The sequence below is a fragment of the Macrobrachium nipponense genome, chromosome 26 (assembly GCF_015104395.2).
Source record: "Macrobrachium nipponense isolate FS-2020 chromosome 26, ASM1510439v2, whole genome shotgun sequence".
Lineage (NCBI taxonomy): Eukaryota > Metazoa > Arthropoda > Malacostraca > Decapoda > Palaemonidae > Macrobrachium > Macrobrachium nipponense.
In genome coordinates, this window is record NC_087215.1 from 46,151,944 (window position 1) to 46,171,375 (window position 19,432).

General features: G+C 36.4%; 1 protein-coding gene across 3 annotated transcripts in view; it reads right to left on the reverse strand.

The window, feature by feature from the left end:
• Nucleotides 1-19,432, reverse strand: part of LOC135200251 (transforming growth factor-beta-induced protein ig-h3-like) — a 96,087-nt gene that overhangs the window by 12,366 nt on the left and 64,289 nt on the right. The gene's annotated exons all lie outside the window — the stretch shown is intronic.

A 19,432-nucleotide genomic window follows, 5' to 3' on the forward strand; every position in this document is an offset into this window, starting at 1 on the left:
CTTTTGAAACTGAATTGACCGTTTGGTCAGTCGATTGCACGTCGTTGATATGTCACTATACTCCGCTCCATGCATGCCCAGCTCTGATGCTCGTAACTTAATCGACTCAAGAGAGACGGAAGGAGGTTGCAACACAATTGAAATAGGAGCATGATCTGATGGTAATAAATCATTATCAATTACATGAAAATCGGTGATAAACTTAACCAGCTTCTTTGATACGATACATGTGTCAATTTCAGAAATCCATTCTCTCCCTCTTCGAAAGGTCTTTCTGCTCTGGTAATAAGAATAAGGTGTTTTTAAATTATTAACAATAAGTAACTGTTCTTCTACACACAAACCAAATATAGCTACAGCATTGTCATTGGGTGTGGGTATCGGGTCTGGTATAAAGGGGTACGAATAATCAACTAGGCCTAATCGTTCTGTGAGCTCTCTAATGGAAGTCCCTAACCTGGAATTCATATCACCCACTACAATACATCCATTACTACATTCACTAGTTTTTATCTTTTCTTGGATTTTATTTAATTGGCTATAACTGAAATACTCGGAATCGGCAGGAGGGACATAACATGCTCCAAGCAAAACACCTGGTATACATTTTAATCGGAACCATATCTGATCTGCGATTGATACATCAACGTCAAATACTTGCTTGTTCAAATACTGTCTTATAAACACACAAGTTCCACCTCTAATACTGTTTGATCGGTTATAACTTACGTATGAAACATAACCCGGAAATGAAAGTGGCAAATTCGTTTTTATTTCATTTAAACAGATAACATCATAAGAATTCAATAATAATTCAACATCTCTTTTTTCTATTTTAGTTTTTACAGAGTTTATATTCCAAGACATGATCCTTATATTACTTTGTGGTCCTACTAAAAAGGGTGAGGATGCCATCTATCACCTGCCAAATCAGCTTGTGACGTGCACTGCCTGGAGCCATCACTATACGATGATTCTTATGAAAACAATGGTGCAACCCACACAATCTAATGGGAAACCCCATACTCTTTAAAACTTGTTTTATCGGATGTCCGCCAAGACTGTCAATTGATTTATGAACCATTTACTAAATACAATATGTACTGTATGCAGAAATAGAAATATTAATTTTGCTGGTATATTTGCAGGATGTAACAAGGATAATGTGTACTACATCTATATAAATAAAAATGTAAAAGTTCGTTTGTTCAAAATCTTAAATCTCCGAAAGTTCTTCACCCCATTGCTTTGCAATTTTGACACAACATTGCATTCGAATAAACGTGTGTTTTTATAATGGGGTTTCATTCTACCTCTCCCGCCTCGGGAGGGGGTGGAGGGTAGAAGGGGTTCCCTGAAACGGAGCTGGATCTGCCTGTGAAGCGGAACTGGTTGTGCCTGTAGACTTAGGCACTTTACAAATTTATCATACATAATTTATGTATGCATATGATTTATCATTTGGAAAAGAATACCATGGGGTAAACATCAATGACATCAAAGAGGGTGGAGTTTGAGAAGGGGTTGGCAGAGAGCTTGAGAGAGAGTAGACGGGGTGTTAGGGAGAAGAAAGAGGAAAAAGACAGAGAGAGAAAGAGTGGGTGTTTGGGAGGAGGAGGAGAGAGAGAGAGAGAGAGTTGGTATTAGTGAGAAGAAAGAGGGAAAGAGACAGTGATTGTTGGAGAGAGGAAGAGAGTAGATGGGGTGTTAGGTGGGAGAAAGATGGAAAAGTGAGTGACAGAAAGAGAGACAGAGACAGAAGAACGGTTGTTTGGGAGGGGAAAGAGTAAGAGAAAGGAGCGAGAGGGAGAGGAAGTAAGAGAGAGAGAGTAGAGGGGGTGTCAGGTAAGAGAAAGATGGAAAAAGTGAGTGAGTGAGAGAGACAGAGAAGAGCAGTTGTTTGGGAGGAGAGAGAGCGAATTGGTATTAGTGAGAAGAAAGAGGGAAAGAGACAGTGATGGGTGGAGAGGAAGAGAGAGAGTATAGGGGGTGTTAGGTAGGAGAAAGATGGAAAAAGTGAGTGAGAGAGAGAGACAGAGAAGAACGGTTGTTTGGGAGGGGGAAGAGAGAGAGAGAGAGAGAGACAGAGACAGAGAAGAGCAGTTGTTTGGGAGCGAGAGAGAGAGAGAGAGACAGAGAAGAGCAGTTGTTTGGGAGAAGAGAGAGAGAGAGAGAGTAGAGGGGGTGTTAGGTAGGAGAAAGATGGAAAAAGTGATTGAGTGAGAGAGAGAGAGACAGAAGAGCAGTTGCTTGGGAGGAGAGAGAGAGAGAGTTGGTATTAGTGAGAAGAAAGATGGAAAGAGACATTGATGGGTGGAGAGAGAAAGAGAGAGTAAAAGAAACGAGCTTTGTCTTTTCTTTCTTTTCCATTTAACCAGACTAGGTCACAGCAACGCGTGGCCGGGTACAGCTAGTGTAGAAATAAAAATTCTGTCTGCTGTAGTTTGTACACTGCACTTGTGTAATATACTTGACCAACTTGTAGACGTTATTTGCCATTCTTTCCACCATAAAATTTATAGTCCTGTTTTTCTCTAGAGGCAGAACTAATTATCGTTCTTTATTCATGGATCAAACTGACACAATAAAATTTGACGACAGTATGGTAAATTAATTGTCATCTCCAGCGATGTCATCCCATATAAGCTTCAGCCATAGACATAATATTATAACTGATATTAATTGTAGCCTAGGTTCAATAGCCTGATACCTAACAGCCAATATTCACCAGTCTGTACAGTTGGTTGAGATGAGAAGTGAAGCAATTTGAGTGAGGTCACAATTAGTGTTTCCAGCTTGAGACCAATTTTGGATCCCAGGAAGTTCGGGACTTAAAAAACAATGAAGGGATTTCCCTGGAGACACAATTATCTTCTAGATATATTTTCATTGTTGATCATTCAAAGTAAATGTTCTACACGGATTAAAAAATAAAATGTTCATAATAGAGCAGACGCAATTACAACCTCCCTGCTGGACCATTGCATCACATCTCCACAATTTCATGATTCTATTACGACCTGCAATATTCGCTATGATCTTGCAACGGGCTACGATCACATCCCATTACAGGTGTCATTCAATACCGCAGCCCTCCCTACCGTGAACCCCCTAACTGACTGCCCACCAGCGGTAAACTGGGATTTTTTAAACCAACAGAAAACCAGATACTTTAGGGCGACCACGAAAATCAGGTTGCGGTCAATAGTTCAACCGGCAGACGCCTTACTTTGTACTAACACAAATTGTAGAAATGACCACCACAGGAGGGACCTGAATGAATTCTATTCGAACATAATCTCCGCTATGCTTGCTTCGGGCAGGGCTGCCTATAGATTTCGTCAAGGTAATTCTCGTAATATACCTGGAAGGAATGACTTGGTTAAAGATCTGTATACATACTAATGTCTAGAAACTTAGAATCTGGTGATTATCCTCGTCTTTAGAAAGATATCAAGTCCTTAAATCCCAAAACTAAAAAGCTATCACAGAGAGTAGGGGAAGCAGTCGGAGACGAGGCTATCGCAAGTATGATGGGAGATCACATCAACAATATCCTGAATTGCATAAATGATCAAGATTCCCGAAGGGATGTAGATAACCTCCTTACTGACAACATTCAATTTCATTTTGCAGACCGTATTACGCCAGGTAACATCAGCGATGCCATAAACAGCCTACCTAATAATAAATCGCCTGGCTGTGATGGTCTTCCCGCAAAGGCTTTCAAATTCTGCCATCCGATAGTTTACATTCTGCTAGCGGCCCTATCCAGTGCGTGCATAATTCACCAGTTTCTTTCAGACTCCCTACTCTTAGTCCACTTGATACCATTAATCAAAAACTAGCTAAAGGATGTAGCTGACCCTGGCAACTACCTCTCGATTGCAATCACAACGATCGCATCGAAGATGCTTGAGTCGGTTCTTCTAGTGAGACTTCTCCCCTTTCTACACACCACTGACAACCAGTTCGGATTTAAAGCAAACCACGCAACCAACACCTGCATCAGCCTCTCCTGTTTTCCTTTGTTTTGTGGATGTGAGAAAAGCATTTGACAGAGTAAACTACCTGAGGCTCTTCCTGAAGCTGCATAAAAAGAGGCACACACCCCCATATCTAATTGGCATTTTACGTTGCTTGTTCTCCACACAGAAATTCTGTGTCAAATGGGATAACGGATTGTCGTACACTTTCGGCTCCCTAAACGGGCTTCGGCAAGGGGGCATTCTCTCTCCATACTTGTTTAATACGTACATAGATGCCTTGAATGTCAAACTGAACTCACTCCCAATCGGATGCACTGTCAATGAAACAACTATAAACAACCTCTGTTACGCCGACGATATGGTTCTGATTTCCCCATCAGTGCAAGGTCTCCAACGACTCATCGACACTTGCCGCCAATATGCAGAGGAATTTGGTATACTATACAACGAAACCAAGACCCAGTGCATTTCGCTTCTCCCGAGATCGCTTAAGCATACTGCAGAACCACATTTTTCCTCGGAAACCATCGGCTGGAATTTGTGCACGAATTTCCGTATTTGGGTCACATTATCACCGACGACCTAAAAGATACGGCAGACATTGAACAGAGGCGTCGTAAACTAAGTGGAACTGGCAACATTATTGCAAGGAGGTTTGCCTCCTGTCACCGAAACGTGAAACTGCTGCTCTTCCGCTCGTACTGCTACTGTATCTATGGGTGTTCCCTCTGGACGAACTATACCCGAGAGACCATGAGACGTATCACTGTTGTGCACAATGACATTTTGAGACGCCTCACAAACACTCCTCGCTACCACTCCGCCACACAAATGTTCATAGAAAATCAAATGGACAATTTAAAAATCATTGTAAGGCGAACAATGTCCAGTCTGATAACGGAGTGAGAAACAGCAGCAAATCGCTCATACAAAGCATCCTAAGGAGTGAAGCAAGAAGATCTAAATTGTGGGAAAGATGGGAAAATGAGGCCTTTGTCCCCTAAAGGACCTAATCTCTGTATGATGTATTCTGCAGATTCTGTCATCATTATTATATTTATTGCTGATATTTTACGTTTTCATTATTACTGTGAATACTATCAAGTTAAAGTTTTTCTACGTTCAATTTTCGTATTTAGCCCTCTGGACCTGACTACTGTAACCACCTAAGGTCTCTAGTTGAAATTTAAGTTATATAATCTGTGCACTGACTGTTATAACTCTCAGGGCATTTTGTTTTCACCAATATCATTACTGTTATTGCAAGTATTATGATTACTATCTTTTATGCTACCTCAACTTTTTTTTTATCATGTTGCCTCATGTATCTAGATAGTGTATGTTACTGTCTGTATTTTGTATATTCCATGTGTATGGCTCTGAGCTGAAATAAAGGATATTATTATTATTATTATTATTATTATTTAGTGGTAAGAATATCAAGGAACATAACTTTCAATGAGTTACGTTGATAAATTTGGTGTCATCTAGCAAAATATAAACTACTGATTTGGAATTTTTAGTAGACATGTATTTCTTGAAATACTAAAGGATAATTAATGATATTATACAGAAAATACCGTCTCCATTTGTGACACTAATTAATATCTATAATGAAAATTGCATCAGTGTAATCCAGATTCTGTAAAAATTATATATATATATAATAAATATATAAAAATATTATATCTATATATATAATATATACTATATAAATATACATATGTAAGTATAAGCGAATACTGCAGGAAAAATAATAGGCAGAAATTCGTAGCCGAGCGCTTTCGTTCTTTTATGAGACATAGTCGATGCACAAATGAGATACAGTTGAAAAGAAAGTTACAAGGTAAACAAAAAGATTTGGAACAAACGAGCATCTACATTTCTTTTATATAGATATATATGTGTCTGCAGACTTCAGCACATAGTATTTATAAGTAAATAAATTAATATTTTGTCATGTTATTTCTCTAACAATATTCATGTGCCTTTCTATTAGATTGTGCTTTATCTATATAAGTAAAAATGTAAATGTTCAATTGTTCAAAATCTTAAGTCTCCGAAAGTTCTTCACCGATTGCTTTGAAATTTTGACACAACAATGCATTCGAATACGCGCGTGTTTTTATAAAAAATGGGGTTTCGTCCTACCTGCCCCCCTGCGTGGGGTGAGAAAGGATTCCCTGAAACGGACCTGGTTCTGCCCGTACCGGTCCTGGTTATTCCCGTACACTTAGTTACTTTACAAATCTATCATACATAATTTCTGTATACATATGACATCATTTGGAAAAGATTACTATAGGGTAAACATCAATGACATCATAGAGGGTGGCGTTTGAGAAGATGGTTGACAGAGAGAATGAGAGGGAGAGGAAGTGAGAGAGAGTAGACGGGGTGTTAGGGAGAAGAAAGAGGAAAAAACACGGGGAGGGTAGAAAGAGAGAGAGAGAGACCTTACCTTACAGACCTTACAGCTTGTTCGGGTTGCCCCAGGTCCCTCAGTGTGAGGCACCTCTAATGCATCTTCCAATCTTGGATGGTTTGGGATGTAGCTTAGATATTTGTCGAGCTTATTTTTAAACGCATCTACGCTCACTGCTGATATGTTCCTCAGAAGAGCTAGCAATGAATTGAATAGACGCTGCATTATCGATGCTGGTGCATAGTGGATTAATGTCATGTGTGCTTTCCTTAGTTTTCCTGGTATAGTTTTGGGCACTATTAATCTACCTGTGCTTGCTCTTTCTGATATTTTTAGCTCCATGATGTTTTCGGTAATTCCTTCTATCTGTTCCCATGCAATAGTATTGCTATTTGATCATTGCATAACATACTCCTATTCAAAATCACACCAAGGTCTTTAACTGCTTACTTATTTGTGATTGTCTTGTTATTAGGTCCTCTATATGAATATAGCATTCCTTCTTTATCTCCATACTTTATTGATTCAAATTTATCAGAGTTAAATATCATCCTATTTACCTCTGCCCATTAATACATTTTGTTTAGGTCTCTTTGTAGCGAGTTCCTATCTTCATCAGTAGTAATTTCTTTAATTCTTGTGTCATCGGCGAAACTTCTCACTACCGAGTCCTTAACATTACTGTCTATGTCTGCAATCATAATAACAAACAGCAATGCAGCTAACACCGTACCTTGTGGCACACCTTAGCTTCATCCGATTTCTCATCGTTTGCAATCACTATCTGTTTTGTGTTGGGTAAAAATTCTTTTAACCATCTTCCTACTTTGGCCACTATATTATGTTTTCTAATTTTCTTTGCTAATATATTATGATCTACCTTGTCAAAAGCTTTTGCAAAGTCTGGGTAAACCACATCTGTATCTTTTTCGTTTATCATATTTTTATAGTATATGTTTTAGGGCTATTGCCTTGTATAATAAGGCGCCCTATGAGGTAATGTTAGACTTGCGATAATCTTACGCTAAGTCGGTTGGTATTGCACTTCCATATTCATGGGAGTGTCTTGGGGTTTGTAGATCACTTACGAAGTCGGTATTATCTTCTTTGGTTATGACGACGATGTGTTAAACTCATGATGATTCGGCAATGATGTGAGGATCTAGTAGAAACCACGAAGTACAAAAATACTTATATTCTCTGAATTTACATGGTGAAGATCAAGTAGGATTGTACAAGTCTTCTAATGTCGATAGCTTGATCGCTTCTGCTAATGATGATGGCTAATTCTATTCTCTCTACATGATAAAGCTTAGGTAAAGAGGTACAGGTCTTCTAATGACAATAGCTAACTCTATTCTGCCTGTTCTACATCTCGGTTACAAGTCATAAAGGAACAGACTGTAGCTCGAACATATGAACATACAATCAGATGACATAGTTACATACGAACACACAATCAGATACAGTTACTAATCACGTAGGCCGCTTGAGCTATAGGTCACGGTGTTTGTCTCAAGCAGGAAGCTTGGACTAAAGTTTATAAACAATTGAATGAACACAAGTGACGGCATGTTATCTTAGCCTACTTTTATTGTATACGTCATCTTTAGCGTCTCTAGTCTGATCACATTCCTGCAAGCAATCTGGTTGACCTCTTTAGTTTTAGTCTTTTATATATATGGACTAACATTCCATATTTTTATTATGTAAACACTTACATTAGCTCGGTCAGCTACCAAAACCAACCACTGAATATTACTCAAACTTGACTTGCAGTTGACTTATAGGAGTGTGATACAGACACTATGTGAATATATATAGATAATAGGAATTACTTATAAGTAAAAAAAATTCATGGTGTACACAAATACAGATTCAAGTAATAAATATTAGACATAATATGCATATGATATTCGTAAATAATAGTGATCACGTGATATATACTGATACAGTTTTTCACTTCATCTCATTAAGATACATATGCTACAGAAAATACTAATGTACTCTGATAATCGCATAGAATGAAGATTAACATGATAAAAATCATATTTTAACTGATAAAAATTTCATATATGAATTGATAAAAATTATTAATGTTTATGCTGATTGTTATATATCTGATTCATTAATCCATATACTAACTCATATATAACTGCAGATATTGGTAAGATAAAAGGTAACAGATTAATTATAGGCTACCTGAGTGTTTTTATACATATGTATATGGATTCATGTAATTATGATTAATATATGTGCATTTTAAATAGATTCCCATTGCGTACACGCAAAGATATATTTAGATTCTGTTATTTATGATCATTTATATAATAGATTCCTATTGCGTACACGCAAAGATATATTTCGACTCTGTTATTTATGATCATTTATATATAGGATACATGTACTTTATATATAGGATACTGACCGAGGTTATACTACTTCACATTTAACTAGTGTTCGAACAACTTTTCGTCCATTACACAGTTCCAGACAACCACCTATAGCCAAATGAAATGGCCAATTTCAATGGTTAAAACAAGGGGAAAATTGTCTGGCGGGGTCCAACGTTCTATTTCGGCCTCATACTTATTCTCTGCATCCTAAGCCACACGATTACGTTCGCGATGAATAAAATCATCCACAGCACGAGTCCTTCTCCAGCAAAGTAGAGTTGAATATCCTTCAGGTCGTAATTGTCGGAAGTATGTCCCTTTTGTAGTCGATTTCCGACAGCCGCCGGAGCGTTCCGCATTAAAACGAGATTAACGACGGGATACGGTGTCGGTCGAAGAAGTCCATGATGGTGCTTATTCCTTTCACATTGTAGGCGGTTGTTACTCGACTGCCGTCGTCCGCAGCAACGAACGATTTTTTGAAGTTGCGATGCGAAACTCTCGTACTGCAGGATACTGTAACCAGGTTCCATTAATCAGCCTGCAAGTGAAATTATATTTGTCACAAGGGCAAAGTAAATTCAGACGACATCCAAATACAAGGGGGGGAGAAAGCCATTAAGACCAGACTTAACCCACATGAATTCGCTGATATTTTGGAATTCAAAAGAGAGCTGTACAAACTTTTTTATCCATGGCATTAATAATGAGTGAACCTATCCAGGTCTATGAGGACTGTAAAAATATCCGTAATTATAAAAAATAAACAGATATCATTACGAATCCCAAAGAAAATTTGATATTACTGGTAGTAAGTTACTAGACAAAGAAGTGGAAAACGGAGCTATTTGTAAGATTTCCAGGCAACATAAGAGTCAAAGAGAATAATAATCATGATTCTGTATTTCTCTATGCTAACTGAAATTAAGTTGTGATAAAATCTGATCCTATGTGCCCCTAACAAAAGTTTCATATTCAATTTTCTTGCGCACATCCTCTGAGGTTAATTTTAAAAACTTTATTAATAGGTAGGAGATGCAACGGAAAAACCCACTATGTAACTAATTTCTATATAAACTTTGGGTTTTTCAAGAAAATGTGACATTTTCCCATGAATGTTTTACTTGAATTGTAATAGGTTAATGTTGCAAGTAAATATTTCATATCCATGACTTGATACTTCTAAATGTCTATGAGGTTCAGAAAAATTAATTCATTTTGTTGTTATAGAAATTCTATTTGCTTATTTTGTTCATTAATTTTAAAATGATTGCAAGTCCTTAACTAATTGCATTGCACACACGGATAAGAATATGTTATGTGGTATGTCATGTGACCTATGAACCACATGTGAAGTTCATGAGCTAAGCATTCCTTTCTCCAGTCAATCATCTGCTTCGCAAGTGGAGACGACACACAGATGAAGCCTGTGTAAGCAGATTATTGAGGTTAAAAGGAACAAATGCTGATACGGCAATGATGACGTCGTCACTTGGCAGGAGATTGCTCTCGGCCAGCTAAGAGTTACGTTACTTGCTGTAATAAATACGACTTTAGGATAGATTTTTTTTTTTTTTCTTTAATACTCGACCCACACGAGAAGAATGTCTGAAAAAAAAAAACTACCAAAATTGAACAATATATTAGTTTCATGTTGGAAATCTGCATGATTGTAATTATGTTAAATTAAATATTCCTTATTCAAACTAATGAAAAAGGTTTCCATACAAATTCTATATATATTATTAGCCCTGTATAAGATTCCTATAGGATTATTCTATAGATAACATTTTCACTTCTAGACTTCCTGACTTTAAAATCTCTTTTATTTTATTTTATTTATTTATTTATTATTATTATTATTATTTTTTATTTATTTTTTTTTTTCATTGACTACGAATATAAATCACCGGGACAGACAATATGTCAGTAGGTTTTGATATGTGTTTGAACTTTTAGCTTATTTGTCATTACTAAAGCGTTAAGTTAGAGTTCAAATCTTTACGCATATATATTTGGATATTTAATTAACCTATGGTTACGTTTTGCTTATTGATTTTATCATGATTCCTTTTTTGTTATAATTTGTAACCCTTCCGACTTCTTACGGAGTGTATTATATTGACTCCACTTGTATCCATATTTATTTTAGTTTTTTATATTTACTTTATTTATATATTTTTTTATATATATTTGATAAATTAATAGTTGGCTTGGCTTGAATTGTGTAAAAGTGTTTCTAGCGGTAGGTTTTAAAAGGCGTACCGTATAAGGCTACTTGCGGCATCAATTCTATAGATACAAGATATAAATGATAAAGGTATTTAAAACCGCGAGAACCGCTATAATCCAGTTCGGATCCAATATCACGAGTCGTAACTCGTAAGACATTGACACTTCCTATTTAATTATCCGTTATTCTACCAAACCGATTGACTCTGGGTGATAAAAATATTATTGTTGGTTTTCTTAATGGAAAGGAATTCACACGAGTTAAGGAGATTATTGATTTACACCACCCGAGTCAGATTATCATGTGTTGAATTCCATGTTTACTGATTTAGCACTCATAAATATTCCTAACGCACTCAATTGCGGTGTTTGTTTTTAGTGCTATTAATTCTATATAACGTGTCAAGGAACTATTAACACTAAAAAGTGTTTATTCCCTCTGTCAGACTCGTAATTCTGTTAATAATTCTAAGTATATTCTTTCAAGGATTGATTTGGCACAGGATAGGCTCTTAAACTGACAGGTGTCTTAGTGTATTCCTTATTTTCATGACACGTGTTACAATTAGTTATGTGCTTTTTATATCTGTAAGCATCGTAGGCCAGTAAAACAGTGATTTGGCTTTCTGTGACATAATAGGGAACCACTGGATGACGGAATGCAACCAGTTTATGACGATTGGTATGAAAGAGATTATTACTAATACCTGGTCGTTAGTCATCTGCTGTGTTCTTCGGGTTTTCCTCGTCACGGACCTACATATAATACTACATTTGATTACATAATTATGATACACATACTTTAAATATACTTTTGCTTTAGGGTTTCTGCTCGAAGTGTTTATTGTTTTTGCTTAGCGCTGACCCTGTTTCCTTTCGAAGTGTTTATTGTTTTTGCTTAGCTGCTGACCCTGTTTCCGTTCGAAGTGTTTATTGTTTGGTGTTTATTGTTTTGCTTATCGCTGTTGACACTTGCTTTGTTCAGTTTGTAACAGTTCTGCGCTCCAACCCAGATATTCAATGCTCGCGATCTCTTGGGTTAAGGAATTTTCTTGTTTAGATACGGTTTTAACAATAGGCACGGATGTTTCTATATTTTTTAGTCTAATTAATGGTTCTTTGCAGTATGGTGCGGGATTGCGGGATAATGCGTCAGCTATGATAATTGCTTTCCCAGGTAGATATCTTATCTTGGCTCCAAAGACCTGAATGATCATTTGTCACCGAGTTCCTTTTGGACTGTGATTAAAGCCTTTGAAAAACTCGGTAAAGGACTCATGTTCAGTAAGGACTTTATCAGGATAGCCATAGATTATGAACTTAAAATGTACTAGTGAGTTAAAGATACCTAGCCCTTCCTTGCCTATTACTGCATATTTACTTTCAGAGTAAAATATCTAAACTCACATTTAGATATTTTACTCTGAGATTATTTGTCTTTGTCTCTGTAGCACTAGCTCTAGTTTATGTGAATGTACTTCTAAGGTATTAGAAAAGATTATAAGACCAACCATATAAGCATGTAGGGTATCCCCTAAAAGTCTCCAAACACTATATTGTAATTGGGGCGCAACGTAAGCCGGAGGCATACGTAAAAATTGATAATGTCCCCTGAGTGTGCTGAAAACGGTGTATGAGGTACAATAACTTAGGTAATGGTATCTGGGAAAAGCTTTTAAGTAAGTCCAAGCTGGTGAAAAATTTATTTTAACCTAACAGAGATAAGATGTCGTCGGTACATGGCACTGAAAACTATCGGGAGTCGTTTCCTTGTTTAAGCGACAGAAATCTACGCAGATACGCCAAGTCCGATCTTTTATGGCATGACGTTTGAGGGAAAAATTATATGGGCTTATTTGATTTCCTAATGACTCCTATTACTAACATTTTTCAACTTCGTCATTTATCTCTACGTATTTTGAAATTTCATTGGGGTTCTACACGAAGGTACGTATATAGCTTTATGTTTGTCCTTAGACCGTATTTTGTTTTCAATGACATCCGTTTTTCTCCCAGAGATCACTCGCTAGTGGAGAAACTTCCTGGTATTCAGGTAAAAGAAAAAAAATTTCTGCTGAATCACCTCTGCTTGAATGACTTTACGGATATTACTTTAGATAGATTATCAGAGAGATTCATCTACGACTGGTTGGGCGGGATTAAAAATTAGCAACAATAAAAAAATGCGATATTTATATGTATAGGTTTTGTGGATCACTATATTTAATTTGTTGCTGCGAGTCAACCGTGTCTAGGGCTTTGTTCGCGGAAATCGTTATATTTCAGAGTGTCGAGAAGGATTAAAATTTCATTTCCCAGCAAGGTCTTTTTACACGCACTAAGACATTCGAGGGTGCATGTTTCTCTAGATTTTGCGTGCAAACTACGACTGCGGTTGTGGGAGAATTCTGTTGGGTCATTTGAACAATGTTACGATTTATGAGATAAATGTATAGTTCATTTATATAAGTTATTATTTGATTAATTCTTTTTTTTTTTTTTTTTTTTTTTTTTGTGTTCAAACTGATTTTAATATGTTTGAAGGTTTATAGGATTTTCCTTTGATAAACACGCCTTATTTTGCAGGATGTAAGATAATATTTTGTATACCCCTAGATGGATCTTACAATTACACTGGATACAGATCAATGTTTTTTATAACTATAGAGGTATCTGTAAGCGCTCGCTTATCCGGACTTCTCATTAGGGAAGTTCGAACAACAGACGGTGAGTCCGTAAATACAGGATATTACGTGTACTAGAATAATAAAACAAGATATTCTAATTTTACGGCACATACAGTCGGGCTTTATCCACCACTACTTATAATAACTTACGTATTAAAAAAAAAACGAAAACCTGCTCTGATTACTTGATACGGTCATGTGATGCATAGGGAAATTCCTTTTTAATTTTTCCAACATTGCTCTCCCTTTCCGCTGAAGTCGCTTAGTGCTTTGCTTGCTACACTCGGCAGATTTGACCGACCCTGACCGTTGACTAGGTGACACAGTAACCGAGTTTGCTTTGTTTGATTCTGAAAGGGCTACTGTTTACTTATTTCTTTTTGTAATAATTTGGATCCTTCTCTTTATTACCATCGGCAACGTATTGTGTGTTTTTAGCATTATGTTGCTGGTTACGTATAAAGCAATGAATGACGAACTATTAGGAACTGAGCGATTACTATTAAGACAAGTTATCTCTACTGCATTCAATATTAACTGTTTGTACTTTCTGTTGTTTACTTCAATCTTTGCTAAAATTTGAAATAGTGAGGGATCCTGGTCAGCGCATTTAGCCTAATGAAAGTTTTTTACAGGCATGTTATTCCTTGCAATCCAGCCGTATTTTTAAAGTTAAGTTGAGTCATTGAGGTTCGATATTTTATGCATATAACTCAAAAAACTCAAGGCTAAAACTGCGATCGGGACTTTGCAAAGGAGCTTTTATTGTTTGACCCGAAATAGTGTTACCTCTAATTTATCTAGATTTGTACGGGTGTTCCACTTGTTTTTGTGTGTATTCTTATCACTACTGTGCCTAACGACCATATCCATGCATCTGTATAAATACAGACGTCCACTGCATAAACGCATATTCACTGTTTAATATGATTTGTTACGTAAGGGATTAATAATCACCCAAAATGATAAAATTAACATAGTATATGATTATGATATTTCAGTAGAACTTCTGGAAACAGACACTCAAAGATAAAGACTCGCAGTAGCGAAATCTCAATGATGTAGATAATTTCTGTAAAAAAGTAAGATTAAGAATGTCTCGTAACTTCAGCCACAGGAATAACGAAATTCGACCTGTAAAGGAAACACTCAAAGTTACTCCAAATGAATAAAAAATTGTACTTAGCTTGCTTTTGTGGGAAGTCACGGTGTTCCGATAACGACACACGGCCTTGGTCCTCCTTCTCTATTTAGCGGATGGCCTGGTTTTTTGGCTTGAGTTTCCCCCGTGCGCGATGTTTGGATGATTCGAGCCCTTTTGTAGATCCGATGCTGCAGACGCGTTCAGTTTGTTTCTTGAAGTGCCGGAAACGCTCAATAACGATGTTTTCTTGAATGATTCTAATGAGAGACGAAGCTTGCGTTGCCATAGGAAAAAGGACACGTCGGCTTTGTTTCTTGAAGTTATTCACTAAACGATGATACTAAGTTGCTTGAAGAATCTGCTGCTTTCGTCGTCGTTGAAGAGTTCTTATGTGATACTTCATTATTCTGATTTTTCTTCGTAGAAGTTGTAGAGTTCTTCTGGACCGCTGCCACCACTTTTAGGCGCGTACACCTGCTGCCACCACTTTTAGGGCTATTGCCTTGTATAATAAGGCGCCCTATGAGGTAATGTTAGACTTGCGATAATCTTACGCTAAGTCGGTTGGTATTGCACTTCCATATTCATGGGAGTGTCTTGGGGTTTGTAGATCACTTACGAAGTCGGTATTATCTTCTTTGGTTATGACGACGATGTGTTAAACTCATGATGATTCGGCAATGATGTGAGGATCTAGTAGAAACCACGAAGTACAAAAATACTTATATTCTCTGAATTTACATGGTGAAGATCAAGTAGGATTGTACAAGTCTTCTAATGACGATAGCTTGATCGCTTCTGCCAATGATGATGGCTAATTCTATTCTCTCTACATGATAAAGCTTAGGTAAAGAGGTACAGGTCTTCTAATGACGATAGCTAACTCTATTCTGCCTGTTCTACATCTCGGTTACAAGTCATAAAGGAACAGACAGTAGCTCGAACATATGAACATACAATCAGATGACATAGTTACATACGAACACACAATCAGATACAGTTACTAATCACGTAGGCCGCTTGAGCTATAGGTCACGGTGTTTGTCTCAAGCAGGAAGCTTGGACTAAAGTTTATAAACAATTGAATGAACACAAGTGACGGCATGTTATCTTAGCCTACTTTTATTGTATACGTCATCTTTAGCGTCTCAAGTCTGATCACATTCCTGCAAGCAATCTGGTTGACCTCTTTAGTTTTAGTCTTTTATATATATGGACTAACATTCCATATTTTTATTATGTAAACACTTACTATGTTCTCATGGTGGACTAACAGTTGGGTTTGTTTACTTTTTCCAGGTACAAAACCATGTTGTCCTATATAAAACAAATTATTTTTCATTAAATGTTTCATTATATTTTTCTTCATTACCCTTTCATACACTTTCATATTATGTGATGTTACTCTCGCAGGCCTATAATTACTTGCCTCTAGTCTTGATCCACTTTTGAAAATAGGGGTAATATATGCTAATTTATGTTCATCAAAAGTCTTGCCTGTATCTACAGTTTGTCTTAATAATGTTGCGAGCGGTTTTGTGATAGAATGAACTACTATCTTTAACAAAATTGCAGGGACGCCATCTGGTCCGGCTGCTGGTCCATTTTTAATTTCATTAATAGCCTGCACAATATCGGCTTAATTAATATCTATGTCTAATGAATATTCACTATTTTCATCTCTTATTTCTGTATCATTATCTTCATTATCAATTCTAGGTGTAAATTCTCTCTTATATCTTTCTGCTGATATGTTGCATATTTCCTTTTTTTCATTCATCAATCGCCTTTCATTTCTTGGAGAGCCTATTTCCACTCTTCTTTTATTCATCTTTTTTGCATATGAGTAAAATAGTTTGGGGTTTTGCTTGATATTTTCCAGGGTCTTTTCTTCCAAGTCCATTTTTAATTTTCTTTTGATTGTATAATCTTTTGTTCTGCATTTTCTATCTTACTTTCTATTTCCATCACTTTCCATGCATTCTTTTCTTTTGCAAGACCTTTTTTCCACTACTGATTTTCTGGAACAAGATCCGTCTGTCTCTTGGTGTGCATGACTGATGTTTACTTTTCTTCTTCGGTATACACTATCCACCATTTTCTCGAATATTTTATATAATATATCCCTATTTACCTGTATATTATCACTTAAGAATATGTTTTCCCAGTCTTTGTTTAATTCTTCATTTATTTCTGACCATTTTATATTCTTTCTATAGAAATTGTATTTTCCATATCCTTACCACTTTTTCATCTCTTGCTTATCTTATCTGTGTTTTCATTTGTTTTGGAACTGACTGTTAATTCTATGACATTATGGTCTGAAATACTCGTATTATACACTATTATTTATGTAACATAATTCACCTCGTTCACAAATACTAGGTCTTAGATTATCCTTTCTTGTTGGCAGGTGATTTATCTGCTGAATGTTGTTTTCTAGTAGCATATCTAATAGCTTTTCAAATTGCCTCTTATCTTCTGCGCTACTATTACTCTCTTTTTTATATGTATAAATACAACCACAATCTCCTATTCGTTCTTTCTAATCTGCGAAAGGAAAGTTAAAGTTTCCGGATAGGGGTATGGTCCAGTCTTTGTTATTTCTACATTTATTATCCAAAATGTCTATTATTATGTCAAACTCTTTAGTATTAGGGGGTCTGTATATTATGATGTTCACTCATTTTTTAGTTTCAAATCCTACCGCTATTAATTCACATTCTGTGTTACTATATTTCGCACATATTTTTCTTTGATTTATGTCTCTCCCATTTATCGCGGTTCCCCCTGATTCCTATTTTTTCTATCCGATCTATAAGTTTGGAACCCCTTTATCTGATCATCATTACCAGTCTCTTGGGAATACCAGGTATCACTTATATTTATTGCATCTAATTTTTCAGTTTAGATTAGTTCTTCTAAGAACTCTACTTTTCTTTCTAAGTTACTTGTAACTGAACCCTGCGCATTCATCACTATGATCGTTTGAGTGTTATCTCCATCATTAAATATGGGTAATAATAAGGATTTTCCCATGTCTCTTTCCTGTTCTGATATATTAGTCTTTTCTTCATTTCCAGAAATTCGGACATTAAAAAATCCATCTTTTCCAATATATTTGATCTTCCATCTTCATATTTATTAATTTTGTGTATGTATCTGCATTTATCTCCGTATCTACACCATCCTCTGGCATCGTAGTACAGTGCTTGTTACTTGCACTGTACCTAGGTGCTGATGCCTGATACCTCAATGCTTTTTTCCTTCATCTCATGTTTTTTGTTCCTTTCTTTATTTGCTTCGTTTTTACTTTGATTTTTATTATTTATTTGATTTTGATTTTTGTTCTTCATGGAGAGAGAGAGAGAGAGAGAGAGAGAGAGAGAGAGAGAGAGAGAGAGAGAGAGAGAGAGAGAGAGAGAGAGGGGGGGGGGTTGTATTAGTGGCAAGAAAGAGGGAAAGAGACAGTGATTGTTGGAGAGAGAAAGAGAGAGTAAGAGAAAGGAGTGAGAGGGGGAGGAAGAAAGAGAGAGAGAGAGAGAGAGAGCAGAGGGGGTGTTAGGTAGGAGAAAGATGGAAAAAGTGAGTGAGGGAGACAGACCGACAGACCCTTTGTTTGGGAGGAGGAGGAGAAGGAGGAGGAGGAGATAGAGAGAGAGAAAGAAAGAGAGAGTAAGAGAAAGGAGCTTCTCTTTCCTTTCTTTTCCATTTAACCAGACTGAGCAACAGCAACGCGTGGCTTGGTACAGCTAGTTTTTCAATAAATCTTTTAATGGAGCCTCTCCATTCATAATAGAAGTCTTTTCAGAGTTATTTCATTTTCATTTTTGTTTGCTGGAACAAATATTTTAATGCACAGCACTGTGTAGTTTTTTTGCTCAAGTAATAATGACATTTCTCTTTACCAAGAAAAATATGCTTGAATTTTTTTAAAACCTTTTTTTGTATAATTGTAATTCTTAAACAATACTGTGCATAAAAGTATTTGTTCCAACAAGGAAAAAAAAAAAAAAAAGATAATTCTGAAAAGGCTTCTATTATGAATAGAGGTGCTCCATTAAAGTATTTATTAAAAAATAAAATACAAGTTAATACAGAATCTAATAGAAAGGCACATGAATATTGTTAGTGAAATATAATGCCAATTATTCATTTATTTACTAATAATTGCTATGTGCCGCAGTCAGCAGACATATAGTAATCACAGTATATAAAGCTATGTAACATTTTGCAATCATACTGACCTGTAATTGAACATATTTATTTACATTGTACAGTCTAAGTTTGGCTAGCATGTGAGAATAACACACTTTCATAGCTGGCCAAGACTTGAGCTGCATTTCATGGTCTATACAGGTGGACAGACAGAAAAATCAGCATTCCTGAAGTTTATGCCAAATTAGGCTCCCTTTGGTAAAATAAGGTTAGGCTGTGATAGGCTACCCTTGGTTATTTGATGATCAACCCTGGTAGACTGGCTAGTGGGTCAAGTATACTTGTAGGCTAGCTAGTAAGTAATGTTTACTTTTAGTGCTATAATGTAGTATGAATTTGAA